Source organism: Gossypium hirsutum, chromosome A03 (genome assembly GCF_007990345.1).
Source record: "Gossypium hirsutum isolate 1008001.06 chromosome A03, Gossypium_hirsutum_v2.1, whole genome shotgun sequence".
NCBI lineage: Eukaryota > Viridiplantae > Streptophyta > Magnoliopsida > Malvales > Malvaceae > Gossypium > Gossypium hirsutum.
Window position 1 is genome coordinate 10,746,817 of NC_053426.1, and position 12,468 is coordinate 10,759,284.

General features: G+C 35.9%; 1 non-coding gene across 1 annotated transcript; it reads left to right on the forward strand.

Moving 5' to 3' along the window:
- The first annotated feature begins 12,088 nt into the window (after nucleotides 1-12,088).
- Nucleotides 12,089-12,195, forward strand: LOC121227183 (small nucleolar RNA R71). The gene has a single exon (XR_005924827.1). It is a non-coding gene; the product is annotated as a small nucleolar RNA R71 (small nucleolar RNA).
- The last annotated feature ends 273 nt before the right edge of the window (nucleotides 12,196-12,468 follow it).

The following is a 12,468-nucleotide window of genomic DNA, read 5'->3' on the forward strand; positions in this document are numbered from 1 at the left end:
TATCCGAGTTGATTCGAGCAAAATTTTGGCTATTTTGGATTGGAAGCCTCCGAGAAATGTTTTTGAAGTCCACAGTTTTCTAGGACTGGCTAGTTATTATCGATGGTTTGTAAAAGGTTTTTCATGATTGCGACTCCGTTGACGAAGTTACTTCAGAAAGATGTGAAATTTAAATGGTCTAAAAAGTGTCAGAAAAGATTTGATCAGTTGGAAGCTCTATTGATTGAAGCTCTAATGTTAGTAAAACCTGAATTGAGTAAAGAATTTGTGATCTATAGTGATTCTTCGTTGAATGGTCTGGGATGTGTTTTGATGCAGGAAGACAAAGTCATTGCTTATGCTTCGAGACAGTTAAAGCCGCATGAAAAAAACTATCCGACGCACGACCTTGAGTTAGCTACGATTGTGTTTGCTTTGAAAATATGGCGCCATTATCTGTTTAGTGAGAAATTTCACGTATATTCTGATCATAAGAGTTTGAAATATCTGATGACTTAGAAGATTTGAATCTGTGATAGAGAAGATGGCTAGAGTTACTGAAAGACTACGAGCTTGTTATTGATTATCATCCGGGAAAGGCCAATGTTGTTGCTGATGCTCTAAGTTGAAAAGCATGCATTACGTGCTATGAATGCTCATTTAGCTTTTTCTGATGATGGTTCAATTTTAGCCGAATTAAAAACGAGACCGTTGTTTTTACAACAGATTATCGAAGCTCAGAAGGTTGATAATGAGATTTTAGCAAAACGAGCTCAGTGTGATTTAGATTCTGATTCAGAATTTAGAGTTGATAAAGATTATTTTCTGAGATTCTGAGATCAAATTTGAGTTTTGAGAAATCCAGAGTTAATACAGATGATTTTGAATGAAGCTCACAACAGTCATTTATCCTTTCATCCGGGTAGTACGAAAATGTATAATGATCTGAAACAGCTTTATTGGTAGCTTAGTATGAAGCGTGATATCTCTAACTTAGTTTCTAAATGTTTAATCTTTCAGCAAGTTAAAGTTGAACATCAAGTTCCATCTAGTTTGTTACAACCAATTATGATTCCAGAATGGAAATGGGATAGAGTGACGATGGACTTTGTTTCGGGTTTGCCCCTATCTCCGAGAAAAAAAAAGATGCTATCTGGGTCGTGGTAGACCGATTGACGAAATTAGCTCATTTTATTTCGGTACGATCTGATTACTCACTTGATAAGTTAGTTGAATTATATATTTTCGATATTGTGAGATTGCATGGTGTGCCATTATCTATTATGTCAGATAGAGATTTGAGATTCACATCATGATTTTGGAAGAAATTGCAAGATGCTCTGGGTACTAAATTGCACTTCAGTACAGCTTTTCATCCGCAAACATCCAAACGGATTATTCAGATACTTGAGGATATGTTGAGATGTTGCATTCTTTAGTTTGAAGGTTCGTGGGAACAATATTTTCCTTTGATTGAATTTGCTTACAATAATAGTCTTCAATCGAGCATCAAAATGGCACCATACGAAGTTTATATGGTCGCAAATGTCGTACACCTTTGTATTGGACTGAGCTCAGTGAGAATAAGATTTACAGGATTGATTTGATAAAAGAGACTAAACAGAAAGTAAAAGTGATCCGAGATAGTCTGAAAGCAGCTTCTGATCGTCAAAAATCATATACAGATTTGAAACGAAAAGAAATTGAATTTCAAATCAGTGACAAAGTGTTTTTGAATGTATCCCTGTGGAAGAAAATACTTCGGGTGGTAGAAAAGGCAAATTAAGTCCGAGATTTATCGGGCCGTATGAGATTACCGAGCGTATTGAGCCATTTGCTTATCGTTTGTTGTTGCCACCTGAGCTAGAAAAGATACATAATGTATTTCACGTATCAATGCTTTGACATTATAGATCTGATCCTTCACATATGATTCCTCCGTCTGAGATTTAGTCTGATATTACCTATGAAGAATAATCGATTCGTATCTTAGCTCGCGACATTAAAGAATTGAGAAATAAGAAAATTCCATTAGTAAAAGTGATGTGCCATCGACATGGTGTCGAAGAGGCTACCTGGGAGCCTGAAGATGCTATGAGACTGCAATATTCGAACCTATTCGACGATAAGATTTTCGGGGACGAAAATCCCTAAGGGGGGAGAATTATAACAGTCTCGTTTAGACCTTAGTAAGAATAGTGGTTTCAGGACCATAAATTTGAGTCAAAAAAATATTTTAATATTATTTTTCGTGCTTATGATATATGAATTAGCATGTGTAAAAGTTTCGTATGAAAATTCGATCATTTGTGTGCTTAATTTGAAAAAAGGACCTAATCACGAAAATGTAAAAGTTGTATGATATTTGTTAAAAGTGTTGAAATGACATGGCTTATTAATGGAGAGGCCTTATGTTGATATTAAACCATTGGTTTTGATAATAGACATAAATGGCCTTAATATATATGATTTTATAATGTTTATAATAAGGTTAAAATGGTAAAATGTATATTTAAGTTATATTAATTAAATAAAACATGAAAATAGGCCATTATATGTTTGTATATGCCAAAATTGAAGAACAAAAGAAGAAGAAAACACAAGTTAGGGTTTCGTCTATAGTTTTGTTTGATTGAGGCATGTGTTTTGATCCGTTTTTGATCATTTCTATGTTTTTGTGATTGTTGCTTAGTGTTCTCCAAAGCCCATGTTTGAATTTTGGAAATTGTTGATGATTTTGAATTAAGCTATTGATGATAATGTGAGCTTTATGAAGTTTGATGTTAGTAAATGGAAGATATGTGTTAGATTATTAAGTTTTGTCTTTGAATTTTTTATGGAATTGAGTAATTTGGGCTAAATTGTGAAAATCATATTTTAAGGGACTAAAATGTGAAATAAATGAAATATGTGGGCTTATATGAACTCTATGGAAATTCAGCTAAGCATGTGTATAAGGAAATTTTGTGTGTTTTGTAATTTTTGTAACTAGGGACTAGAGTGCAAAAATGTAAAAATGAGAGGGCTAATTTGTAAAATTCCCTGAATATGTGTTTTTGGATTGATTTGAATGATTAGGTGAATAAAATGGCTAAATTTTAATATGTTTAGATCAAGAACCAAAGAAAACAAAATTAGATTGGGGGAAGTCGAAAGTCATCGAATAGTCAACTTTGTTCATCTGAATCCGTACGAGGTAAGTTGATATACAAATAAATGTATTTTGAATTGAATAATTATTTATTATATGATATTGAACATTGATGAATGGTTATATGAGTTGAGTATGAGACATCCGAGAAAGTATCGACAAAGTTCCGACATCCGAAAAGCCCTGTACAAACCTTATGACATCCGAAAAGTCATGACATAGGATCCGATATGTGTTTTGGTGTAAGACCACGTCTGGGACGTTGGCATCAACTTATGATTTATGTGTAAGACCATATCTGGGACGTTGGCATTGTACGAGCTTTCTGAGCTATCCGCGTATCCTTATGATTCCAAACGGTTCAATGGGCATTTCGAGATAATGAATTATTATGTGAACATGTATCCGATTCAGGTACGTTTGAATTGAGTATCATATTTGATGATGAATGGTAAGTATATATACCTTTGCGAACATATGGTATAATTATGAGAAATTTTGTTATTTGAGCAAATGGATTGGAAATATGTGAATTGTATGTGAACTATGAGGTATCTGTTAGTATCTTGGCCATGAAATATATGTATTTTATGATGTGTATATGTTTAAGTTGATAAGTTTATTTGCGTATGACTTACTAAGCTTTTGAAAGCTTACTTTGTATGTGTTTACATTGTTTTATAGATATCGTAGCTACTGGAAGCTCGACGATCATCAAGGATTGTCACCACACTATCGAACCTTACTTTGGTATCTTTTGAAAGTGTATATATTGAAGTATGGCATGTATAGGCTAAAAGTAATTAGATTATGTTTTGTGATATGTATATATTTAGCCATGTGATATGGCTTGGTTTTGGTTGATCTTATAGTTTGATTTTGGTATATGATATGCGATGCAAATTATGCTAATGTGATGTGTTCATTAATAGCCAAGTGAATTGATCAATTTGGTAAGTTTTGGTGTGTGCTCATTTGAGGATTTGGTAAGATTTTGAAATGAGAATGAATGAATTGAAAAAAAAAAGTTATGAAACAATTGATTAGATATGATTTTGTCTTATGATTTGGCATATTTTAGTATGGCTATTAAGTATGAAATTGGTTGATAATGTTATGGCATGAATGGTATATGTTTTGGTTGAGAAATGGTTGAGATTTTGGCATAAAATGTTGTGGTTTTTTTATTGTAGGGAGGACCCTTAATGGGTGGCAAATTGGCCTTGTAAATGTCCTATTTTTTCCCACACGGGCAAGGACATGGGCGTGTGTCTCAGCCGTGTTGCTTGAGGGCCATTTTGAAATGAGCCTAGGCAGACCACACGGTCGCACACACGGGCATGTGCGAGGCCATGTGGCCAAGTCAGTTTCGACCACGGGCTAGACACACGGGCATGTGACTGGCCGTGTGATCCAAGTCAGTAGCCTCCCTCATTTTCACTCGGTCTGACACACGGGCATGTCCTGTGTTCGTGTGGACAAGGAAGTATGTACGCCCTGTTTTGACACGGCCTAGACACACAGGCGTGTCTAAAGTCATGTGAGGCACATGGCCTGTTCACACGGGCGTGTGACCTGTGAAACTTTGAAAAATTGTTTAGGTTTCAAAAAATTTTGTATGAGCTCGGTTAAGTCCCGACCCCTTTTAATGCATGTTTAAGGTCTCGATGACCTATATAAGGGACTCTATAATTATGTTTGACTACGTTTGAGGATAATGATATTGAATTGTTTGTAAAATGTTTCGATTTTTTCGGTAATACCTTTAACCCCAGTGTTATTTGTGAAAAAGAAAGACGGAACTATGAGAATGTGTATTGACTATCGACAGCTGAACAAGGTGACTATTAAGAATAAATTTCCGTTGCCGCGAATCGATGATTTATTTGATCAGCTAAAGGCAGCTTCAGTGTTTTCAAAGATCGATCTGCGATTTGGCTATTATCAGTTGAGAGTCAGAGACTCAGATGTGCTTAAGACTGCTATCAGAATGAGATACGGACACTATGAGTTCTTAGTGATGCCGTTTGGGCTCACTAATGCCCCTGCGGTTTTCATGGATTTGATGAATCAGGTGTTCAGACAGTATTTGGATCGGTTTGTGGTCATATTCATAGATGACATTTTGATTTATTCTCGCGATGAGGATGAACATACCGAACACTTGAGGCTTGTACTACAGATTTTGCGTGATAATCAGTTGTACGCGAAGTTTAGTAAATGTGAGTTCTGGTTGCGCGAGGTTAGCTTTTTGAGGCATGTTGTATCCACATCGGGTATACAGGTCGATCCGAGTAAAATTTCAGCTATACTAATGGAAGCCTCCGAGGAATGTTTCTGAAGTTCAGAGCTTTTTGGGGCTTGCCGGGTATTACCGACGATTTTAAAAGGTTTCTCGATGTTAGCATCACCGTTGACAAAGCTGCTTCGAAAGGATGTCAGATTTGAGTGGTCTGAAAAGTGTCAGAAAAGTTTCAACCAGCTAAAAACTCTCTTGACGGAAGCTCCAGTATTAGTTCAGCCAGAATCCGGTAAAGAATTTGTGGTTTATAGTGATGCCTCGTTGAACGGTTTGGTATGCGTTTTGATGCAAGAGGGTAGAGTTATCGCTTATGCCTCGAGACAATTAAAGCCTTATGAGCGAAATTATCTGACGCATGATCTCGAGTTAGCTGCTATTGTGTTCGCTCTAAAAATTTGGCGTCACTATTTATTCATAGAGAAATGTCACGTCTATTCCGATCATAAAAGCCTCAAATACTTGATGACTCAAAAAGACTTGAATTTGAGACAATAGTGATGGCTTGAACTACTAAAAGATTACGAGCTTATCATTGATTATCATCCGGGAAAAGCTAATATGGTTGTTGATGCGCTTAGCCGAAAATCACTGTTTGCTTTGCGAGCGATGAATGTACATTTGCCTATGTCTGCTGATGATGCGTTAATAGTGGAACTAAAAACGAAACCAACATTGATACATCAAATCCGGGAGGCTTAGAAAGTTGATAATGATGTGGTAGCAAAACGAGCACAGTGTAATTCGAATGAAGATTCAGAGTTTTGGATTGATGATGATGATTGTTTGAGATTCCGAAATAGATTGTACATTCCGAGAAATTAAGAGCTTATTCCGACAATTTTGAATGAAGCTCATGACAGCCGAATGTCAGTTCATCCGGGTAGCACGAAAATGTACAACGATCTGAAATGTCAGTATTGGTGGCACGGTATGAAACGAGACATCTCTGACCTTGTTTCTAAATGCTTGATATGCCAACAAGTGAAAGCTTAACATCAGGTGCCTTCGGGTTTGCTACAGCCGATCATGATACCTAAGTGGAAATGGGATCATGTCACGATGGATTTCATATCCGGTCTACCGTTGACATCGAACAAGAAAGATGCAATATGGGTTATTGTTGACAGATTGACAAAGTCAGCTCACTTTATCCCTATTCGTATAGACTTTTCATTAGATAAGTTAGCGGAATTGTATGTTTCTCAGATTGTGAAATAGCACGGGGTGCCGGTTTCTATTGTTTCGAATAGAGATCTCAGATTTACATCGCGATTCTGGAAGAAATTGCAAGATGCTTTGGGTACCAAGCTGCATTTTAGCACCGTTTTTCATCCCCAGACAGACGGGCAATCCGAGCGAGTTATTTAGATACTTGAGGATATGTTGAGATGTTGCATCCTTGAGTTTAGTGGCACGTGGGAGTGATACTTGCCTTTGATTGAATTTGCATACAATAATAGTTTTCAATTGAGTATCAAGATGGCACCATACGAGGCTTTGTACGGTCGTAAATGCCGTACACCATTGTTCTGGACCGAGCTCAGTGAGAAAAAGATATACAAGGTAGATTTGATCCAAGAGGCCGAACAGAAAGTGAAAGTAATTTGTGATAGTTTGAAATCAGCATCGGATCAACAGAAATCTTATGCAGATTTGAAACTAAAAGACATAGAATACCAGATTGGGGACAAAGTGTTTCTTAAAGTTTCACCTTGGAAAAAGGTACTCAGATTTGGCCGTAAAGGCAAACTGAGCCTGATATTTATTGGACCGTACGAAATTACAGAAGGGATTGGGCCGATTGCTTATAAATTGACTTTGCCACCTGAACTTGAAAAGATTCACGATGTTTTTCATGTTTCAATGCTCCGTCGTTATAGATCCGATCCCTCACATGTGATTAGTCCGTCAGGAATTGAAATTCAGCCTGCTTTGAGTTATGAGGAAGAACCGGTTCGTATTTTGGCTCACGAGGTGAAAGAATTACGTAATAAGAAAATTCCGTTAGTTAAAGTGTTGTGGCTCAAACACGGAGTTGAGGAAGCGACTTGTGAGCTTGAAGATTCAATGAAAGAACGTTACCCTAACCTTTTCGCTGGTAAGATTTTCGGGGACGAAAATCCCTAAGGGGGGAGAATTGTGACAGCCCTATTTTAACCCTAGTCGAAAAGTGGTTTCGGGACCACAAAACTGAGTCGTGAAAATAATTGAATGTTATATTCTATGTTTATTATATGTGAAATTTCATGTGTGAAAATATCGTGTTTTGATTTCTATCATTTGGATGTGAGATTAGTTAAAAAGGGCTTGTTTGAGAAACCTTGAAAATGTGATAGGCAAATGTGCAGTGGCCAAATATTATATGTTTTAGTATTATGGGGGACTTGCATGTCAAATGGACCATTTTGAATGTAAATGGCTGGTCAACACATGCATGCAATCATGTGTTTTCATATCATTATTTTAGTTGGTGGAAATTATATATTAAATAAAGAAATAAGCATTTTATTATAATGGTTTTATATTGTGAAATAATGAATTTATAATAGAAAAGGGTTATAAAAACAAAGTTCCACCCATCATTTTTTCCATTTTGCCGAAACCATAAAAAAAAGAAAAGAAAATAAAGATAAGGCAGTTGGCTATGGTGAATGTATAGATTAAGGTATGATTTCATGTGATTCTTTTGAATTTTTTTGTGGAATTGAGTTGGTTTTTATGCTCTTAACATGACCCATGTGCTAATTTTTGAATTTGTGATGCATGAAGCATTCGGTTATGTTTCCTATATGTTAAATTGTTGATGTTTTGAAGTTATGTGATTAGAAATGGTTATAGATGAGTATGAACTAAGTAAAAATTTCTATGAATGGTTAATATGGACAAAAAGCTCAATCGACTATTATGGAGTAAGGTGAAATTATGTTTAATTTTTTTTGGAAATAAATAATTTAATTGTTAGTAAGTGTTTTATGGATGCCGAATGTGGACTTGAATTGGGAGGTTAATAATTTGTTGTTATTGAGTTATATATATATACACATTCGGTCATGGAGGATTTGAGATGAATTTAATTATTGTTTTAGTTAAATAATAAGATAAACATGGACAAACTCAATTAGGTAAATTTTAAGCTCTTGGATTTAATTAGGAGGATTGAAATACTCTAGGTAGTATTCAGTTAAGGTATGGGAGATAGAATGTTGAGGTAAGTTAGGTTGTGTCATTACCGAATGCACTTGATATTAAGACATGGTTTAGTTAAATGTATTTGACATGAAAATAATTGAGTTGTCGGGTATGTGATAGTGGGAAGAGAAATTTAATTTGCTTGACTACAATTAAATGAATGTCCAATCTAGGTTTGGTATGATGTTAATATGAAAATGTTATGACAAGCTAATCGAATTTAAGAACTATGTGCAGTCAATCATGTTATGTGTTTAATTCATCAATGATGAAAGTGTCGTATGATATATGTGTTTGAAATTAATAGAATCTGGGTTATGATGAATTGATAAGATGATTGAATTAGTTTATTTGTTTAATTAAGCTCAAGATCGAAGAGAGCCAAGTTCGGTTAAGGGGAAAGCGAAGGTTGTTGAGTAGTCGATCAGAGCTGTTTGTTCGACAATAAGGTAAGTTCTAAGCAATTAAGACTTAGATTACTATGTATGCCTAGAGTACACATAGCTCATGAGATGTAAATTCTATATGTGGAGAAATGTCGAATAGATAATGTATTATTGAGCCGATGGCATTGAATTGATAGGCTATTTTATTTATTTATTTATTTTATTTATTTTATTTTTGTTGTACTATGTGTACGTATATACATGAATAAAAAAGGCACTATGTGTGCGAATGGGTAGCACTATATGTGCGTATGGAAAAGCTAGCACTATGTGTGTGAATGAATATATGCACTATGTGTGCGAATTTATTAACCGAGCACTATGTGTGCGAGATCGGTTGTGGGGAGGGCACTATGTGTGCGAAATGAATAAAGGAATATGATCGTACTAGGGTGTGAAATAGAACACTGATTACCATCATAGGTAATTAAGAAAATGAAATGTGTATGGAATTTTTATGTATAATGTCATGGAAGAAGAAATAAGAGTATGGGGTTATACAGTACCATGAATGAATAGGTTAAGGGTGTTACATCAACCATGTCAGTAAAAATAGACATCATACATCTTTAAAATGTAGTAGGTGCATTACATAAACCAAATGACATGCATCTAAATGCAAATGTATCTTACGAACATGTGAATGTTGTTTTGTGTTGATCTTCTGGTGCTATTGTGATCTGATTGTACCCTGAGTATCCATCGAGAAAATAGTAATAGTCTCGCCCCGCGAGTCTATCCAGCATCTGGTCCTAGAATAGCGAAGGAAAATGATCTTTCCTAGTCGCCTTGTTCAACTTTTGGTAATCTATGAAAATTCTCCATCCCATAACCGTTCTAGTTTGTATTAATTTGTTATTCTCATTCTCAACAACCGTAATACCTCCTTTCTTTGGCACGTACTGGACCGAATTTACCCATGAACTATCTGAGACGGGTTAAATTATACCTACATCTAACCACTTAATAATTTCTTTCTTTACCACAACCTTCATAATAGGGTTCAGTTTCCATTGTTTATCAATCGTCCTTTTCTCGCCATCTTCTAGGATGACATGCATACAGACAGACTAATGCCACGAATATCGGCTGTGGTTTATCCGATAGCCTTCTTGAATTTTTTCAATACTAGGATAAGTTTCTCTTCTTGTTCATTAGTTAACTCTACTGAGACAATCACAAGCAAAGTCGAAGTGTTACCTAAATAAATGTATTTTAAATGCGAGGGAAGTACCTTTAGTTTTAATTTAGGTGGCTCTTCGATCGACACTTTTGGTTGGACATAATCTTTGCTTTCTAATTCCAAAGATTTAAAACGGGATTGCAGATTAAATCCCATTTGATTAGCTTCTAGCACAACTAAGTATTCCTCCATCTCTTCATCACTTGGAGGGTTTAATATCAAAACTTGTTCCATTGGGTCCTCAATAGAGTTGAGTTCCCATTCTACAACTAAATCCTCTAACTCAGAAACTGTAGAACAATCATCAACTATGTTAGGAAATCGTATAGACTTAAAAATATTAAAAGTTACTTGATCGTCCTGAACACGCATAGTAAGCTCGCCTTTTTGTACATCAATAAGGGTCCTTCCACTTGCTAGAAAAGGCCTTCCTAAGATGATTGGCACCTTTTTATCTTCTTCAAAGTCTAAAATAACAAAATCAACAGGAAAAATATGGGCATGGGCATTAAGTTGATGCTTGCACCTAAATTACATAGTGCATTACCGTAATAAGTTGCTCCAATGTTGCAAGGTATGGTAAAACATTCAGGGTCCTTCATCTTTGGGGGTAATTTGTCTTGTAGATATGCACTGCATTCCTTCTTTAAAACTATCGTCTCAATTCTCCAAGTCTTCATTTCTTGGATAGGATATCCTTCATGAATTTGACATAGTTTAGCATCTGCTCAAGTGTTTCTACCAACGAAATGTTGATATGTAGTTTCTTGAGTACATCTAAAAATTTATTGAATTGGACTTCCTATTTCTACTTTTAAAGTATATGAGGGTAAGGTGGTGGAGGATTTTTAACTTGAATTGGATGATTCATTTTTTGTGAAAATTTTGCATCTAACGAAGTTATTAGTTTATCAAAATTAACTGGATTAGAAGTTACCTTATCAAATTTTGCAGATTCTGGTTCTGGTGAAGTAGGAATTTCAACACTTGGTTGAACTTCCACTGAATCTTGAGCATCAGTTGGCTCCTCTTCAACTTCAACAATGTTGGGCTCTAATGTCTTTCCGCTCCTCAATGTCAATGCTTTATAATGCTCTTTCCCCGAATTTCTTGGATTTTTCGTATCACTAGGCAGAGTACCTTATGAAAGATTTCTAAGTTCAGTAGCAAATTGACCCATTTGATTCTTCGAATTCCTTAAAGTGGCATCATTCTTTGCCGTATATGCCTTCAATAAGTTCTCTAAGCTATTGGAAGGTTCAACTTGAGTTGGTTTTTGAAGTTGTTGGGTAAAAACAGGTGGCTGGGTCGGTCTAGGTTGTGCATAAGTGTTATTGGTTCCAGCCCTTTGGTTACTCCAAGAAAAATTAGGGTGGTTTCTCCAAGATGGGTTATAAAAATTGGATTGTAGTCCCTGCCTTCCTCGGTTTTGGTTTTTGTTACCCATGTGATACACGGATTCTGGGTTTGATGGGTATTCTTCAAACAAGTGCCCTTCCCCACAATAAATATAGGCTACAATCTCAAATTGATTCAGTGGCTGAACTATAAAATTATTAAACCCATTAGTAGTAAATTTTTTAAGCACTGAGGATATCGAAGATACCTAAGAGGCGAGTGAAGTGATAGTGTCCACTTCATGTACTCTTATGACTTGTCTTCCTGACACTACTTGATTGGTTGGCCATTGATAATTGTTGCTAGCAATCCTTTCAATGATTTCATAAGCCTCATTATAAGACTTAGAAAGGAGAGCACCATTAGTAGAAACATCCACTATCATCCTTGTGTAAGCATTGAGACCGTTATAGAACGTCTCTAATTGGATGCAATGAGGTATTTCGTGATGATGGCATCTTTGCAATAGTTCTTTAAACCTTTTTCACACCTCATACAAGGACTCGTCATCCATCTGTTGGAAGGTAGTGATCTCGTTCCTCAACTTAGCATTCTTACTAGGTAAAAAGTACTTCATAAGGAATCTTGCTAAATCATGTTATATGGTAATGGAATTTGGTGGCAATGAGTTCAACCAGGCTCAAGCTTTGTCCCTTAGTGAATATGTGAATAGCTTTAATCGTAGAGCATATTCGAGTACTCCGGATAATTTGAAAGAATCACTCACCTCCATAAACAACCTTAAGTAAAGGTGAGGATCTTCGATAGGCATTCCACTGAATTGGCCCACTGTCTGAAGCATATGAAACATGACTGGCTT